Source organism: Vulpes lagopus, chromosome 18 (genome assembly GCF_018345385.1).
Source record: "Vulpes lagopus strain Blue_001 chromosome 18, ASM1834538v1, whole genome shotgun sequence".
In the NCBI taxonomy this organism is placed as follows: Eukaryota; Metazoa; Chordata; class Mammalia; order Carnivora; family Canidae; genus Vulpes; species Vulpes lagopus.
The window spans coordinates 39,959,707-39,974,850 of record NC_054841.1 but is presented as its reverse complement, the minus strand read 5'-3'; the positions used below and the strand labels follow the sequence as shown (position 1 = coordinate 39,974,850).

The window sequence follows — 15,144 nt, the reverse complement described above, 5'->3', positions numbered from 1 at the left end:
ATTTATTTATAAGCTAACAAGGAACTAGCTACACAATTATAATTACCTGGTCACCGTAGCTGAATCAATGCGGCAGAGTTTTTCTGAGGTGATTAAAGACCTGTTTATCTTGGATAGGTACAAGGTAGAATTCATCATGTGAACTGGCATTTTGCCTGCTGCCATATGCCATCTGTCGTTTTCTTTAATGAAGTTTTGCATCAGTTTAAAGAAAGCACCAAATGCCAGATAACTGGTAGAATTACTTTACACAGATCAATGTTTGATGCTGCGTTTTCTGTGGAAACTAACCACTCTAATACATGTAAGGAAAATGTAAGGAAAGCTTTCTGAGGGTCTGGCCCCTCTGGTGACAAAGTATCAGAATAAGTTTCTTTGAATCAGCATATTGAAGAGAAAGCGATGAGTTCATGAACTGGGGCAAACAAATAAACAGAGAAGAAATCTATGAACCTTTCAGAACTATAACTATGCTAGTAACCACAGCAGATTTAGAATTTTTTTAATCCTCCCCCCCTTTTTTTTTTTTGGTCTTGAAGAAGGAATTCTACATTAAATGAAAAAAAGGCAATGACATGACTATCTTAATTCTAAACAAATACCCCTTTTTAAAAAGATTGATAGCAAGCATGTTCTTTCCATATGGTATTTGTCTAATTGACTTAGCTCATTTTCCATTTTAGTGAGGTAAGTAGTGAGATCCAAGCTTAAATTTACTTGGAAGTGAACTAGTATTTAAAAATATTTGAAAACTCTCCTCCTTTATCTTCCAAGGTTTGAACCCTAAATTTTCTGACCCTTGTTTAAAAAACATGTATAAAATATTTCAAACAGAACAGAACTTAATCTAAAGTAAAAAGGTAATCCCTACCAACATTTGACAGATGGTAACATTTTTTCTATTAAGATTTTTCTTAAAAAAAATAAAAAAACATTGATGATTCTGGTAAAACTTACCTTCCTTCTCTAGGGTTAAACACTACCCAGAAATCAGTGTGCATTAGTTACACACATGCTCATGTATTTTTGTTCAATTCCATGACCCCTTCTTGTCCCTAGTGCACAGAAGCAATATGCAGCTATATTCTCCTTTCCTCTACCCATTGCTATAGATGTTTGTTATTAGTGCATGACACTTGCATCAAAATTTGGGAGAGTGGACAGTAAGATTCTCTCCATCTCCTATACTTGTACTCTCAACCATCCCTTTTAGACATACTCAGATAGTATCAGAATTCTTATTTCCCAATCCAGAACTACAGAGCAAGGTTGGTGTGGCTGTAGCAATTTCTTAATAAGACAACTATGAATTGCCATATCAATCAACTCTTCTTTTCATAAATTATTTCTCTGTAGCATGCAATATTGTTTGATAGCATTTTACCCACAGTAGAACTTCTTTCAAAGTTGGAGTCAATCATTTCAACCCCTGCCACTTCTTTAGCAACTAGGATTATGTGATATTCTAAATTCTTTGTTATCATTTCAACAATCTTCACAGCATCTTCACCAGGAGTAGATTTCATCTCAAGAAACCATTTTCTTTGCTCATTCAACTCTTCATCTGTCCAAGGTTTATTATGTGATTGTAGCAATTCAATCACATCTTCAGGTCTCCCTTCTAATTCTAATTTTCTTGCTATTTCTACTGCACCTGCATTTATTGCTTCCACCAGAATCTTGAACCCCTCAAAGTCATCCAGGAGGTCTGAAATCAACCTCTTCTACATTCCTGTTCATATTGATATTTTGACCTCTTCCCATGAAAGACAAATGTTCTTAATGGGATCTAGAATGGTAAAACCCTTACACAAGTTTTTCAATTTATTTTTCTCAGATCCATGAGAGGAGTCACTATCTATGTCAGCTATAGTCTTATGAAATGTATTTCTTAAATAACAAAGTTGAAAGACAAACTTATTCCTTGAACCATGGGCTGCAGAATGGATGTTGTGTTAGCCAGCATGAAAACAATATTAATCTCATTGTACATCTCCATCAGAGCTCTTCAGTAACCGGGTGCACTGTCAAAGAACAGTCCTATTTTGAGGGAAACTTTCTTTTCTTGAGCAGTAGGTCTCAACAGGGGGCTTCAAATATTCAGTAAACTATGTTGTAAACAGATGTGCTGTCACCCAGGCTTTGTTGTTCCATTTTGAGAGCACAACAGGCAGTGTAGATCTGGGATCATTCTTAAGGGTCCTAAGATTTTCAGAATTTTCATCTTCAAGTCATAGCTGCATTAGCCCCTAAACAATAAGTCAGTCTGTCATCTGAAGCTTTGAAGTCAGGCATTGACTTCTTTCTAGCTCTGAAAGTCCTGGCATCTTCTTCCAGTAGAGGGCTGTTTCATCTACATCAAAAATCTGTTGTTCAGTGTAGGTAGTTTCAAATTTTGCTTCTGCAGCTTCTTTGCCCCTCAAAGCCTTCATAGAATTAAAGAGAGTTAGGGCCTTCCTCTAGATTAGACTGTAGCTCGAGGGAATGTTGTGGCTGGTTTGCTCTCTGATACAGACCACTAAAACATTCTCCATATCAGCAGTAAGGCTGTTTGCTTTCTTATTGTACCTGTGTTCACTGAAGTAGCACTTTTGATTTCCTCCAAAAACCTTTCCATTGCATTCATACCTTGGCTTTTTGGCACAGGGGGGGCCTAGCTTTTAGCCTGTCTCAGATTTTTGACATGCCTTCCTCACTAAGCTTAATCATTTCTAGTTTTTAATTTAAAATGAGAGACATATGACTCTTCCTTTCATTTGGACACACAGAGGCCTCTGTAAGGTTATTAATTAGCCTAATTTCAATATTGTTGTGTTTCAAAGAATAGGGAAGGCTGAGGAGAGAGAAAGAAATGGGGCAATGAATGGTTGATAGAGAAATCAAAACACACAACATTTATGGAGTAAGTTTGCTATCTTATATGGTCATAGTTAATGGTACCTCCAAATAATTACAATAGTAACCTCAAAGATTACTGATCAGAGATCACCATATCAAATTTGATAATGAAAATAGATTGAAATATTGTGAGAATTACCAAAAGGTATTGGGCATGTATTATCTACAGATTTCATTTGGTCACTAATTTTAAGGCCATCACTTATTTTTGTTTTATACTATTCTTACCGTGCTATTGAATTTGTCACATACATCTGTCTTTCCTCCCTGAAAGGGTTGTAAAGTTTTTGAAAGCCAGAACTTCTAGCAATATAAGCACTATTCTCTGATCACTTTCTATTATTATCCTTCTGTAACTGAGTGAGGCTTACCCCTAAGAGAGCAAGAGTAGGTACTATGAACATAGAAGATTAAACCAACAGATGTTTACTGTATACCTATTATGTACAGGACATAGCCAGGTAATAAAAATACCTTAGAGGAGTAGAAGTTCTGGCTGTTATATTCAAAGAGTTCACTATTTTGTTAGGGAAGCCATGCATACACAACAAACAAGTTAAACCTTGTGTATACTTTGAGAAGAATATGTGATTTCTATTAAATTGCCAAGATGTAATAAAACAAGGTACTGATACCTTTTCTCCGTAGTCAGTGTACAATGCAATAGCCTAAAATAAGTTAACAATTTTCTAAAACACTTATCTGTATCCTTGGATGTTTTATTCACAGATTACATGTGAGGATAATTAAAACAAATGCCAGTTTTGGAATATTTGGAGCAGATCAAATCACTGAAAATCTTCCAAGTGTTTAATAACAAAATTCCCAAAAGGATTCATTAAAATTGTACCATCAGTAAACATCTGAGTATGAGTTTTTAGTTCAGTTTGATGGCAGAAAAGAAGAAGAAGAAGAAGAAGAAGAAGAAGAAGAAGAAGAAGAAGAAGAAGAAGAAGAAGGAGGAGGAGGAGGAGGAGGAGGAGGAGGAGGAGGAGGGGGAGGAGGAGGAGGAGGAGGAGGAGGAGGAGAAGAAGAAGAAGGGAAAGAAGGAGGAGGAGGAGGAGGGGGAGGAGGACGAGGAGGAGGACGAGGAGGAGGAGGAGAAGAAGAAGAAGGGAAAGAAGGAGGAGGAGGAGGGGGAGGAGGAGGAGGAGGAAGAGGGGGAGGAGGAAGAGGGGGAGGAGGAGAGTGAGAAAATCACTTTCTGTCCAATCAAGGTCTCATTTCCAACACACCACTCAAGCTGCTGCCAGCCCAATCCACCTGTGACCTCAATATTGCTAAATCCAGTGGTCATTCTCAATCTTCTGCTTATTTTATCTTCCAACAATATTTGACACCATGGTCACCCACTTCTCAAAATACTTTTTTTCATCAAGGCAGACCAAACCCTGTCTTGGTTTTCTTCTGCATCACTGGCCATTTCTTCTTGGTCGCTCTATCTAATTCTTACACCTTACTTTGACCTCTTAATGGTAAAATACCTCAGGGCTCAGACCTACATCTTCTTTTCTGTCTATTCTTATTCATTTGGTGTTATCAATCTTCAATAATTTAAATACCAATACTTGTTAACAATGCTCACATTCTGTCTTCTCTCCCGACTACGTTTCTCCTGACTCATATGTCCTGACGTCTACATATCCTACAGTTGGATGTTTAATTCTCTCCAAAAACTTGACATGTCCATAGTTGAATTCCTAATCCAAGCTTGAAAATCTGCTCATCCTGTGGCCATAATCTGTATTGGCTGATAGCAGATCCATTCTTTCAGACATTCAGACCAAAATCTTTGGATTTGTCCTCCCTTCAGTAGGTCCTTCTTCAGGGAATTTTGTTATTAACTTCTCTCTGCCGGTTCTACCTTCAAGCTATGTACAAAACCTGAACTGCTTTTGCCCCTCCTACTGCTACCTGCCAACTTCTGCCAACCATATATATCTTCTAGATTATTGCAATAACATCCTGCTTCTCTCTTGTCATGACTTGCCATCTTCCTCAAACAGACTAGTCTGGCTAATCTTTTAGAAACAAATTAAACCCAGTCATGTAATATCTTCACATAAACAACTTCAATGGCTTCCCAATCCACTTGGAATTAAACCCAGATATTTTACAACAGTCTACAAGGCTCTAAATAATCTGCCCACAGCCCTTACTCTCACCCTAAACAGCCACCTTATCTTAAAGAGCTCATCTTCAATTTGCTCTCTTGATTTTATCAACAATGATCTGAAGGGATTTCCTTGGCCACTTTAGGTCATCTCCTTAGTATCCTTGCTTTAATTAATCCCTTTGCCAAAAATAATCTTTCCCCAGATTATCTGCTTGGTTCACTCTCCTGTCTCCCTCAAGTCTTTGCTCAAATCTTTCCTCTTCAATGATATCTTTTTTTGACTCCCTGTTTCCTAATTAATATTCCTGGAGTCCACTCACTTCCTCCTTAATCTGCTCTAGCTTTTCCTCTATTTATAGCTTTAATTAGTTTCAAGCATGCAATATAATCTAATTCTTTAAGTACTTATGGTAATTGCTTGTTGTCTACCTCTCCTTATGCTCCTGATAAAATATAATCTTTATGAGGGCAGGGATCTTTTCCTGTTTTGTTCTGTTTTGCTTTTTATGATGTATCCCTAGTGCCTACAACAGTCCTTGGCCCATAGCAGACACCCAATAAACATTTATTACATGAACGAATAAAATACTGTGAGAAACACATGAGATAGAACTGGGTGGTCTGTGCTTTTAGTGTCAGTTATAATTCATGAAATTCCACAGAATTTGTTTTTATTCATATTGCTGTATGCGGAAAAATATCCGTAGTACAAAAAGATGTAAAGCCACAACTTTGAACATGCAAACTGATGCAGCAGTAATGATACTAAAAGTATAGCAGTGGTGCCTTTTGTTCAAGATTAAGTAAGTAAATAGAGTTTTCTCCCCAAAGATCATGCAAAATCCTATATGAGGAAGGATTATTATTTAATAAAGAGACTCCCAGAGCCCCTCAATGTTATCATATTGGAAAGAATTACTTATCATGGCTACTGAAAGAGGCATCTAATTTAAGGAGATCTCATTTACTCAGAGATTGTTTTGTTATAGATGTTTTAAATTACAGTTCTTTAAAACTTCAGGCAAAACATGGTTCAAGTTTATCATGCACAGCAAACATAGTGACTTCCAAGTCAGGTCATGACAATAAAACTATTCAGGTTAAGTGACTCATTCTGACACTGTGTAATTGTGCAAATGCTTCTTCAAATCAGAATATGTGCTTGAAATTAATTTGATGTGATGTGTTGCATGTCCTTCTTGCCATATAGTTATATCAGAAGGACATCACCATCTCTTTCTGTCTGGATCAGTCTATATACATGTAAAGACGGTATAATTTCAATAGGCAAATGACACTTCTGGAATTAACTAGAGATATAGAAAAGTGTAGGTATCTGACTGGAGCTCTCTTTTCCTTTCTGGACCTGAAGCAGCATGCCAGCTCTCCATGTGGTCTGGCAAGCTGGATGCAGTGCACACAAGCCCAGTAAGACTTGAGACTCAGCACCCCCATTTCCGGTCCTTTAGCTATTCAGAGCAGCAGGAGAAAAGAAGAGGGGATGCCATGGCAGACTCAGCTCATAGTGGTGAGGCTGACTCTGCAGCATCTTTTATCATTCTGCATAGAGTTAATGAGGAAGCTCAGCTGACAACAGGAAGCCTTCATAGTGCACTCAGACTTTATGCCTGACAACAGCATGTCTAGACTGAGTAAATGAGAAGAAATCAACAAATAAATGAAGGCAGGGGCTTATGGTAGAGAGAACATTCACTAATTAATCGCAATGTACGTCTGTGGAGATGATGGCCATTCTCTTTTTTTGATTTAGGTAACAAAAGGTAGCCACTTGGTAGCTGGTCCAAAGCTTCAGAGGTCTGGTTTTCCTCTTCGTTCCTCCTATGCGTGATTTTCAGCAAGACTCTGTCTCTTTGGGTCTCATTTTCTTTACATTTTAAACAAAAGATCTAAAGATGGACTTTTGTTTTGTTTTTTCTAGTTTGAATATTCTGTAATTTCATAGGATAAGCCGAATAGTGAATCTCAAGATGCTACCCCTCTCCAATTGTCATTTTGGTCACTTCATGATGTATTGAACTTAGCATGATGTATCAAATTTAGCATATTTCTCTACCCAGTTTATTCTGTTCTATTTACTTCCTAGAACTGATATTTATTTCCCTATTATATTACTCTCTACACTGTTCTGTAATTGTGTAATCCCAATGAGTCCATTGAGGGCAAAGATCTCTCTGTTGCTAGTGCTAGGCACATAGTAGAAACTGAAACCTTTGTGCAATGTGTATATACACATGCAGTCAGATGGAAAATGAATTTTTGTAATATGCTAATGCCCTCACCATTCTGCCTCATTATCCTCATAATGGCCCCAAAGTTGAAGAGCCTCTCTTCCCCTGCCAAATGGGCCAATATAATTCTCTACTAAAGAGCTATGGGTAGAAATGAGAACCTGTATTTCTGAACTTACAGAAGGCTGCCATGAGTGCTCTAAGGGATTTCATTTCCTTCCTTTCTTTTTCTCTCTTGATCACTTCTTACCCCTACCTCTCTGCCTCATTTATAAATTGGGGTTTAATACTATGAAACTGAAGAAGTTGTAAGAAATAAAAGAGCTAAAGATTAGCACAGGGGCTAGCACTCATTTATTCATCATTTCAATGAAATCAAATATGTGTTTATCAAGAACCTGTGGCTCCTGGGCTCTGCACTGTGTGGTGAGGAAAAAAAAAAAACAAACCTGAATTGTTGAACAAGCATCACTCTTCACAGAACCTAGACACTAGTCAGGGACAGAAGCAAGTTATAGCACAGGTGAAGAGTTTTACGATGGAAGTACAGGGTAATGTGCAAGAGGACCCTCTCAAGGATTTGGGGATAGGCAGGTGATCCCTTAAATACCTAAATCAGAGTATGATGCTCCCCTTCTCAAGTTCTTCCAAACTCTCCCATTTTACTTAGAGTAAAAGTTTAAGTACTCAATGACCTAAAAGGTTTTTTGTTAGGACACCTGAATGGCTCAGCAGTTGAGCATCTGCCTCCAGCTCAGGGCATGATCCTGGGATCCAGGATTGAGTCCCACATCAGGCTCCTTGCAGGAAGCCTGCTTCTCCCTCTGCCTATGTCTCTACCTTTCTCTTTCTGTGTCTTTAATTAATAAATAAATAAAATCTTAAAAAAGAAAAAAAAGTTTTCTGTGATCTGGGCCCTATCACCTCTCTGACCTCATCTTACCTTCCCCTGCTTTCTCCTAGTTAACTCCAGCCACTCTGGCCCTTAGTCATTCCTTACACAAAGAAGTGCATGCCTATCTCAGGGCCTTTATACTTGTTATTTCTTCTGACTAAAATGGTCTTTTCCCAGACAACCTGATAACTAGCCCTTTCACTGCATTCAAGACTCAAATGACACCTTCCCTGTGAGGCCTTCCCTAGCCACTATGCCTAAATTTCAACATCCCCACCCTCCAACCTTTTATATTTCCTATCCTGTTTCATTTTTTTTTCCTGCTTAGTACCTATCACTACTATATATTTTCTTGTTTATTGCCTGACTTTTCCACTGGAAGTTTAAGTTCCATGATAGAAAAATCTTTTATTTTGCTTGATATGGTATCCCCGGGGCCTAGAAAAGTACCTGGAACGTTGTAGGTGCTCAATCAATATTTTGTGGATGAATAAATAAGTTACATGTTATAAAATGCTTCAGTAGAAGTGACCAATTTTTCAATTGAAAAATTGAAATCTGAAGAATGAGATGAAATTATCTTGGCAGAAGGAGTGGTGGACAGTGAGAACAAAGTGGAGCAGAAAAGAGCATTTCAAAGAGAGACCACCCTGCATAAGTTTCAGAGGTAAGAGGACGCAAAAGCATTTGAAGAACATTAAGACTTCATCAACGCTGAGGTCTAAAAACCAAAGGTTCACCAAAAGATGAAGAGATGCAGCTAGAGAAGGAGCTAAGGGCCAGATCATACACAACCTTATGTGCATGAAAAAGCCATGAAAACAAGTTTATACTTTACCCTAAGAGCAAGGGGGGGACATTTGAGGACTCTTAATCAGAGGAATGTTGAAACCAAAATCACTATAAAAACCAAAATCATTATGCAATGAAAACTAAAATCACTATGACTAGGTTGAGCGGGAGCAAGGCTGGAGGCAGAAAGACCAGTCAGGAGGAAGGTGAGGGATGCTGTGTGTACCAGAGTAGTGCTGAATACACACAAAGGAAGTGGAAAAATTATAGAACCAATTAGAAAGACTTGGTGATAGATGATAGATAGATAGATACATAGATAGATACATAGATAGATACATAGATAGATGATAGATAGATAGATAGATATGATTCTATAATTAAACTATATGCATTAAATAATATATGTATTTCTAGGGTGGATCATGGAAAGGAGGATAAGTAGAAGGGAGGGGAAGGTCAAAGGTGATGCCTAAGTTTCTGGCTTCTGCAACTGGGTATCAATTAAAGAGAGTGATAGTATAAAGATGATCAAATTATTTGACACTCATCCCAGTGACAAGTAGAATTCTATGTCCCTTCTCCTTAAATTTAAGCAGGACTTGTGATTTCTTTGACTAACTAAATATGATGGAAATGATCTTCGGCTAGATAGGAAGAGCCTGGAAACTTCCAGTCCCAGTATCTTGGGCCAAATAAACGAAGGTCCCCAGACAGTGAACCCAGTTGAGCTCCCAGGCAATAGCCAGCACCAACTTGTCAGGCATCTTAGTGGGACACTTAGAGGTGGATCCTTTAGCCTAGTTCAGCCACACTAACTGACTCTGTGTGGAACAGAAACAAGTCATTCCTGATGAGCTCTGCCCAAATTGTAAATTCATGAGCAAAATAAATAATTGCTATTGTTTTAAGGCAATGACTTTTAAAGTGGTTTATTATATGGTCTTAGCTAACCATAGAAAGACAGGCAATGAGGATGATTTTTCTGTGTGGAACCACACACCATTAAGCAATTGTGGTTCCCCAAATATTAAAGTGGGATGTTACAGCAAAGTAGAATACCCTTTAGTACAGTGTACACTGTATCTCCAGATGTTCTTGGAAGAAGTTAATTCTGATCCAAATTAACAAGGGAGGAAATATATTAAATACTCTAAGATCACACTTTCATTTTGTTTGAACTACTGGAGGGAATTCAATCCCAAATTAATATAACAAAACCAGAAGCTCACTTAAAATATATTTCATCAGATTCCAAAGTTCAGCTTGGTGTAGGGCATATTGGAACCCTTTGATAGTTACTCCAGTAAAGACATTCTTTTCATTTTGTAAGTGAAAAAAGAAGATTAAGTGAGTGCCTCTGGCACTACCTAAGTTATTGGTAGACACTGTCCCTACATTAAGTTGGAGATCAATAAGGCTCCAGATCAATATGAGGGCTTCATACCAGGGACCGGTAGATGTATGTGACAGATGTAGTCAGATGGCAAAGGAGAGCAAACAACTCTTTGTTTTTATTTGAGGTCCTTTTTTTTTTCTTTTTTCTTTTTTTTTTTAAGTTAGATGTAGACAGTTCATTCTAAGCACTGGGACTCAGAGCTGGAATGTGGATAGGACAAAGATAGTTTTATTAGAGAAAGAGAAAGCCCAGAGGCAGGGAAAAGGCATGAAAAACTCAGTGACTTCTAAAAACTGACATCAGTCCAACATGCTTACTGCAGAGCTAGAAATCACCTTGGTAAAAATCAGCTAAGGTTTCTATAAACTCAAGCATTATTTCTATTATCATCCTAACTATTCTCCTTATTGAAAAGGAAGAAGACACACCCTCATTGTAGACATAATGCTCAAATTATGTATGTGCCCTGGAGCTTAAGAAAGGTTAGATATGTCTCTTGGTTTTTCATGAATATAACTTAGATTTACCCTTTCAGGCTATTAATTAGAAGCATTTTTTAAATGTGATTATAGTGTTTTTAGGAAATGGGTTGTTGTGTATTTTTCTATTCAAAGACATAATGGTGAGTCTAACACCTTTTTGGTATGTAAAACATGTTAGGTCCATGAACAGGTAAGTGGTTCAAAGGCAAGAGAAACAGTGTTGCCATCATTAACTATGACTCAGGATATGATGTGGCTTCTGATGAAGGCAAATGAATTCCAAAGACCTCATCAGAAAAATGGGGCCATTCTCACCACTTTAATGACCCATTTAAGAGGGCTTTCTGGTATCTTCTGTAATTTCATGGTTGACAGTATTGTTTCCTATGCCCATTATGTAAGGTCTACATAATTGATTCCTACTTGAATATAACGCCAAGAGCAATTTTATTTTCAGAGAGGAATTTTAAATGCTATTTCTTTTCCTTAAGAAAATGGAGATGATGCAATCCACCATATGTCCTTTACTGACCTGAAATCCTAGTGACAGAATCATTGCCCTAATATTTTGATCTCTTCTACTCAAGAGTCTGGATGCCTTTTATCCTATTCATCTATTCACCTATTTTAACTTTAAGTGTTTTGTCATATTATATTTTAATCTTTAAACTATTCAACCAAATAGCATTTTGTGGGAGGAAGCAAGGCGAAGGGATGGGTTGGAAAGGAGAGTAAATTTATCTCTCAACAACCCAAGTTTCCAATCTATTTAGAGAACTCTTTCAGTTCTCTTTTAGAGAACTCTTCCAATTCAGCTATTGTTGTGGAGATTATATAAGAGGTATAAAGCATGATACTTCTCTTCAGGAAATTATCTCTTATAGTCTGGTTGGGAGATGACAATGTAAAGACAAAGAGATAGCTAGTAAAATAAGGAAGTAAGAATTCCAAATACTGGGAAGATAAAAAAGTAGAAGAAAGTTTCAATGAGAGGACTGGAATAGTTATAAAAGCATCATTCACTCATATATTCCCTTATTAAGTATTTATAGAGTGCATGCCATATTTTAATGACTAGGCTAAGATCTGGAAACTCCGTCATAAGCCAAAGACAAAACATAACCCTGGAAATCTGGCATAATCTCAAAGCTTGTGGCCCCATGAAGGAGGAAGGCCACCTGAGCTTGAATCCTTACCTTGCCACTTAGAAACTCAGCCTTCTAGGGCTTTGGACTAACTCCTTAATCTTTTCTGTGCCTCAATTCCCTCTTCTGTAAATAGAGACAAGAGTACTTGCCTTTTAGAACTGTTATGATAATTAAATGAATTAAACATGCAAAGCATGGTACACTAACCACTATAAAAATGTAAGTCTATGCCTTATAATAGAGAGGGAGGTAAAACAGTGAAGAGGCAAACCTAAGCAATAAGACTTGAAATGAGTTAGAAGCCCTAGAAGCTTCCCTCAGTCCCTTCACTGACTTAGATTTAGAGGGTGCTGGCTCCGGGAAAAAGTGGAGCATACAAGTGAGACCTAGGATTCTTGCAGAGTATCCCACAGATCTTAAACTCAAGATGCAGGTCAGTGTGCTAATAACACCACACAAGAGTATGGAGAAGCTTGGAGAAATTCCAAAGCCTGTCAGGGCAGAAACCAAGGGAAAACATGACCCATCTTTTCATTGCCTAGTTTTCCAAACTGAATAGTTTGAGAGTTACCCCTGTTTCATCGTGAAGAGGACTGTGTGGGGTGCCAGGCCAGGACTTATCTCATCTGAATCCCAGCAATAAACCTCTAAGATAAGGACAGTGAGTTTCATTTTATTAATGAGGAGACTGAGGCATCCGGATGTTAAGTACCTTGTCAGTGAGAAGTTCATCAGCTCTTCTTTTTGTTTCTTAGATCTAGAGACCAACGCTTATTCTAGCTGAGTTCCTGAACCATAAGCCAACAGAGGTGGTAGAGCTTAGAGCTTAGATCAGAGGTTAGAGTCACAGTGCTTGATATTGAGGGTGGTCAGTCAATCCCATGAAAAGAAGGGAATTTATAAAGTACCCTGGCTGATTGGCTCCAAAGCCTAGGATCCTGGCTCCAAAGACCTAGGATCCTAGCAGAAGAGAAATGGGAGAAGATTTCACCGATAAGGCCCCTAGCTGGGCTAGCAGTTTCCTTTCCATTGCAACATCCTCTCCTTCCTGATAAAGAATTATTAGAAGCAATGTGTGTCATACCCCTCCCTGGCCAGGGCAGGTCATCTAGGCCCTAGCTGGGGGATTTACTGGCAAGTGCACACCCACGCATTACACAGGTTTGTGACAAAGGTCCTGAGGAGTCACACAGCTTTCCAAGGCTCCAGGACCACCCAGGCAGGACAGGGGAACTGTGATCGCAGCTGCCCACGCTGGGAGGCAGTAGCTCCCAGCAACAAGAGGCCACTTTGGCCTAGCAAACTAATCCTCATCATGGTGGGAGTTGTATTTATTTTCTGAGGCCAAGTACATACCCAAAATAATGCATGGCAGTCCAAGGCATCAGTTGGATGGTTCCACCTGTTCTTTTCAGATGGTCTTTAAAAATTTCTGAAAATACAACGTAATTATTTTGGCTTCTCATCGTAGGCCTTGAAGGGTACCTGAATATACTAGATTAGCTAAATGCATGAACTACTCTGACCTTGAATAGTGCTGAGCATAGGATATGGGGGAATCTGTCCTCATACTCTTCACAGAGATCTGTGTGTTTTAGTCCACATCAGATGCAATTAGGTACAGTTCATCTCTCTTAAATTCCCTACAGATTTATTACATGGGCCCTTGAAGGTTTCCCTTTCAAATGGTCATAGATTTTTATATTCAAATCAGTGTTCAGTGATTACTCTGATTCTGGCTGTAACTCTGCTGCACCCCTATGTCTATGAAATCTGAGGGTGTAGAGTGAGAAAACAGACGTGGTTCTCTGAACCAGAAGACGTGGTTCTTCTGTCACATGAAAAGCAGCAGAAAATAAAAAATAATTCTGTAGCATACCAGGTGATCAGAGGCTGTGTTGGCAGTGAAGCTATCAACCAGGCTTCCACATTCCTCCAACCCAACCCTGGGGTCAAGCATCTCTTCTTATAAGGACAAGAGGAGACTCACTTCTCCAAGGTATAAAGCTTCTTTCTCAGATCCTGTCACAACATGGAAAGTAAATTGATCCTATGTCTTATGTCAGAGTGGGCATGCTACAATCTACAAAAATCCATTGACCTGCTTTCTACCAGTTCACACACAGTTTGTATATTTGTCATCCTAGATAAAAGTAAAATCTATGCTCTGCTTTCAGGGGGCCAAAAAGAGACAGGGGTTACACAAGTTTAGTTCTTACTTAGAGGTTTTTTGTTTTTGTTTTTGTTTTTAATCAGTTATGAAAGGAGTTTGTGGCTTTGAAGGAATTTAAAAATGACTTCAAGAGAGATGAAGAGGGACACTACCTCATACTCAAAGGATCTATCCAACAAGAGGACTTAACAATCCTCAATATATATGTCCCAAATGTGGGAGCTGCCAAATATTTAAACCAATTAATAACCAAACTGAAGAAATACTTTGATAATAATACACTTATACTTGGTGACTTCAATCTAGCTCTCTCTATACTAGATAGGTCTTCCAAGCACAACATATCCAAAGAAACGAGAGCTTTAAATGATACACTGGACCAGATGGATTTCACAGATATCTACAGAACTTTACATCCAAACTCAACTGAATACACATTCTTCTCAAGTGCACATGGAACTTTCTCCAGAATAGACCACATACTGGGTCACAAATTGGGTCTGAACTGATACCAAAAGATCGGGATAGTCCCCTGTATATTCTCCGACCATAATGCCTTGAAATTAGAACTCAATCACAACAAGAAGTTTGGAAGGACCACAAACACGTGGAGGTTAAGGACCATCCTGCTAAAAGATGAAAAGGTCAACCAGGAAATTAAGGAAGAATTTAAAAAAATCATGGAAACTAATGAGAATGAAGATACAACTGTTCAAAATCTTTGGGATGCAGCAAAAGCAGTCCTGAGGGGGAAATACATCGCAATACAAGCATCCATTCAAAAACTGGAAAGAACTCAAATTCAAAAGCTCACCTTACACATAAAGGAACTAGAGAAAAAGCAACAAATAGACCCCACCCCCAGCAGAAGAAGACAGTTAATTAAAATTCGAGCAGAACTCAATGATATCGAGACCAAAAGAACTGTGGAACAGATCAACAGAACCAGGAGTTGGTTCTTTGAAAGAATTAATAAGATAGATAAACCATTA

The 15,144-nt window shown here is 38.3% G+C and overlaps 1 protein-coding gene across 2 annotated transcripts in view; it reads right to left on the bottom strand.

Moving 5' to 3' along the window:
• MACROD2 (mono-ADP ribosylhydrolase 2) overlaps nucleotides 1-15,144 on the bottom strand; it is a 1,912,080-nt gene that overhangs the window by 1,068,740 nt on the left and 828,196 nt on the right. The gene's annotated exons all lie outside the window — the stretch shown is intronic.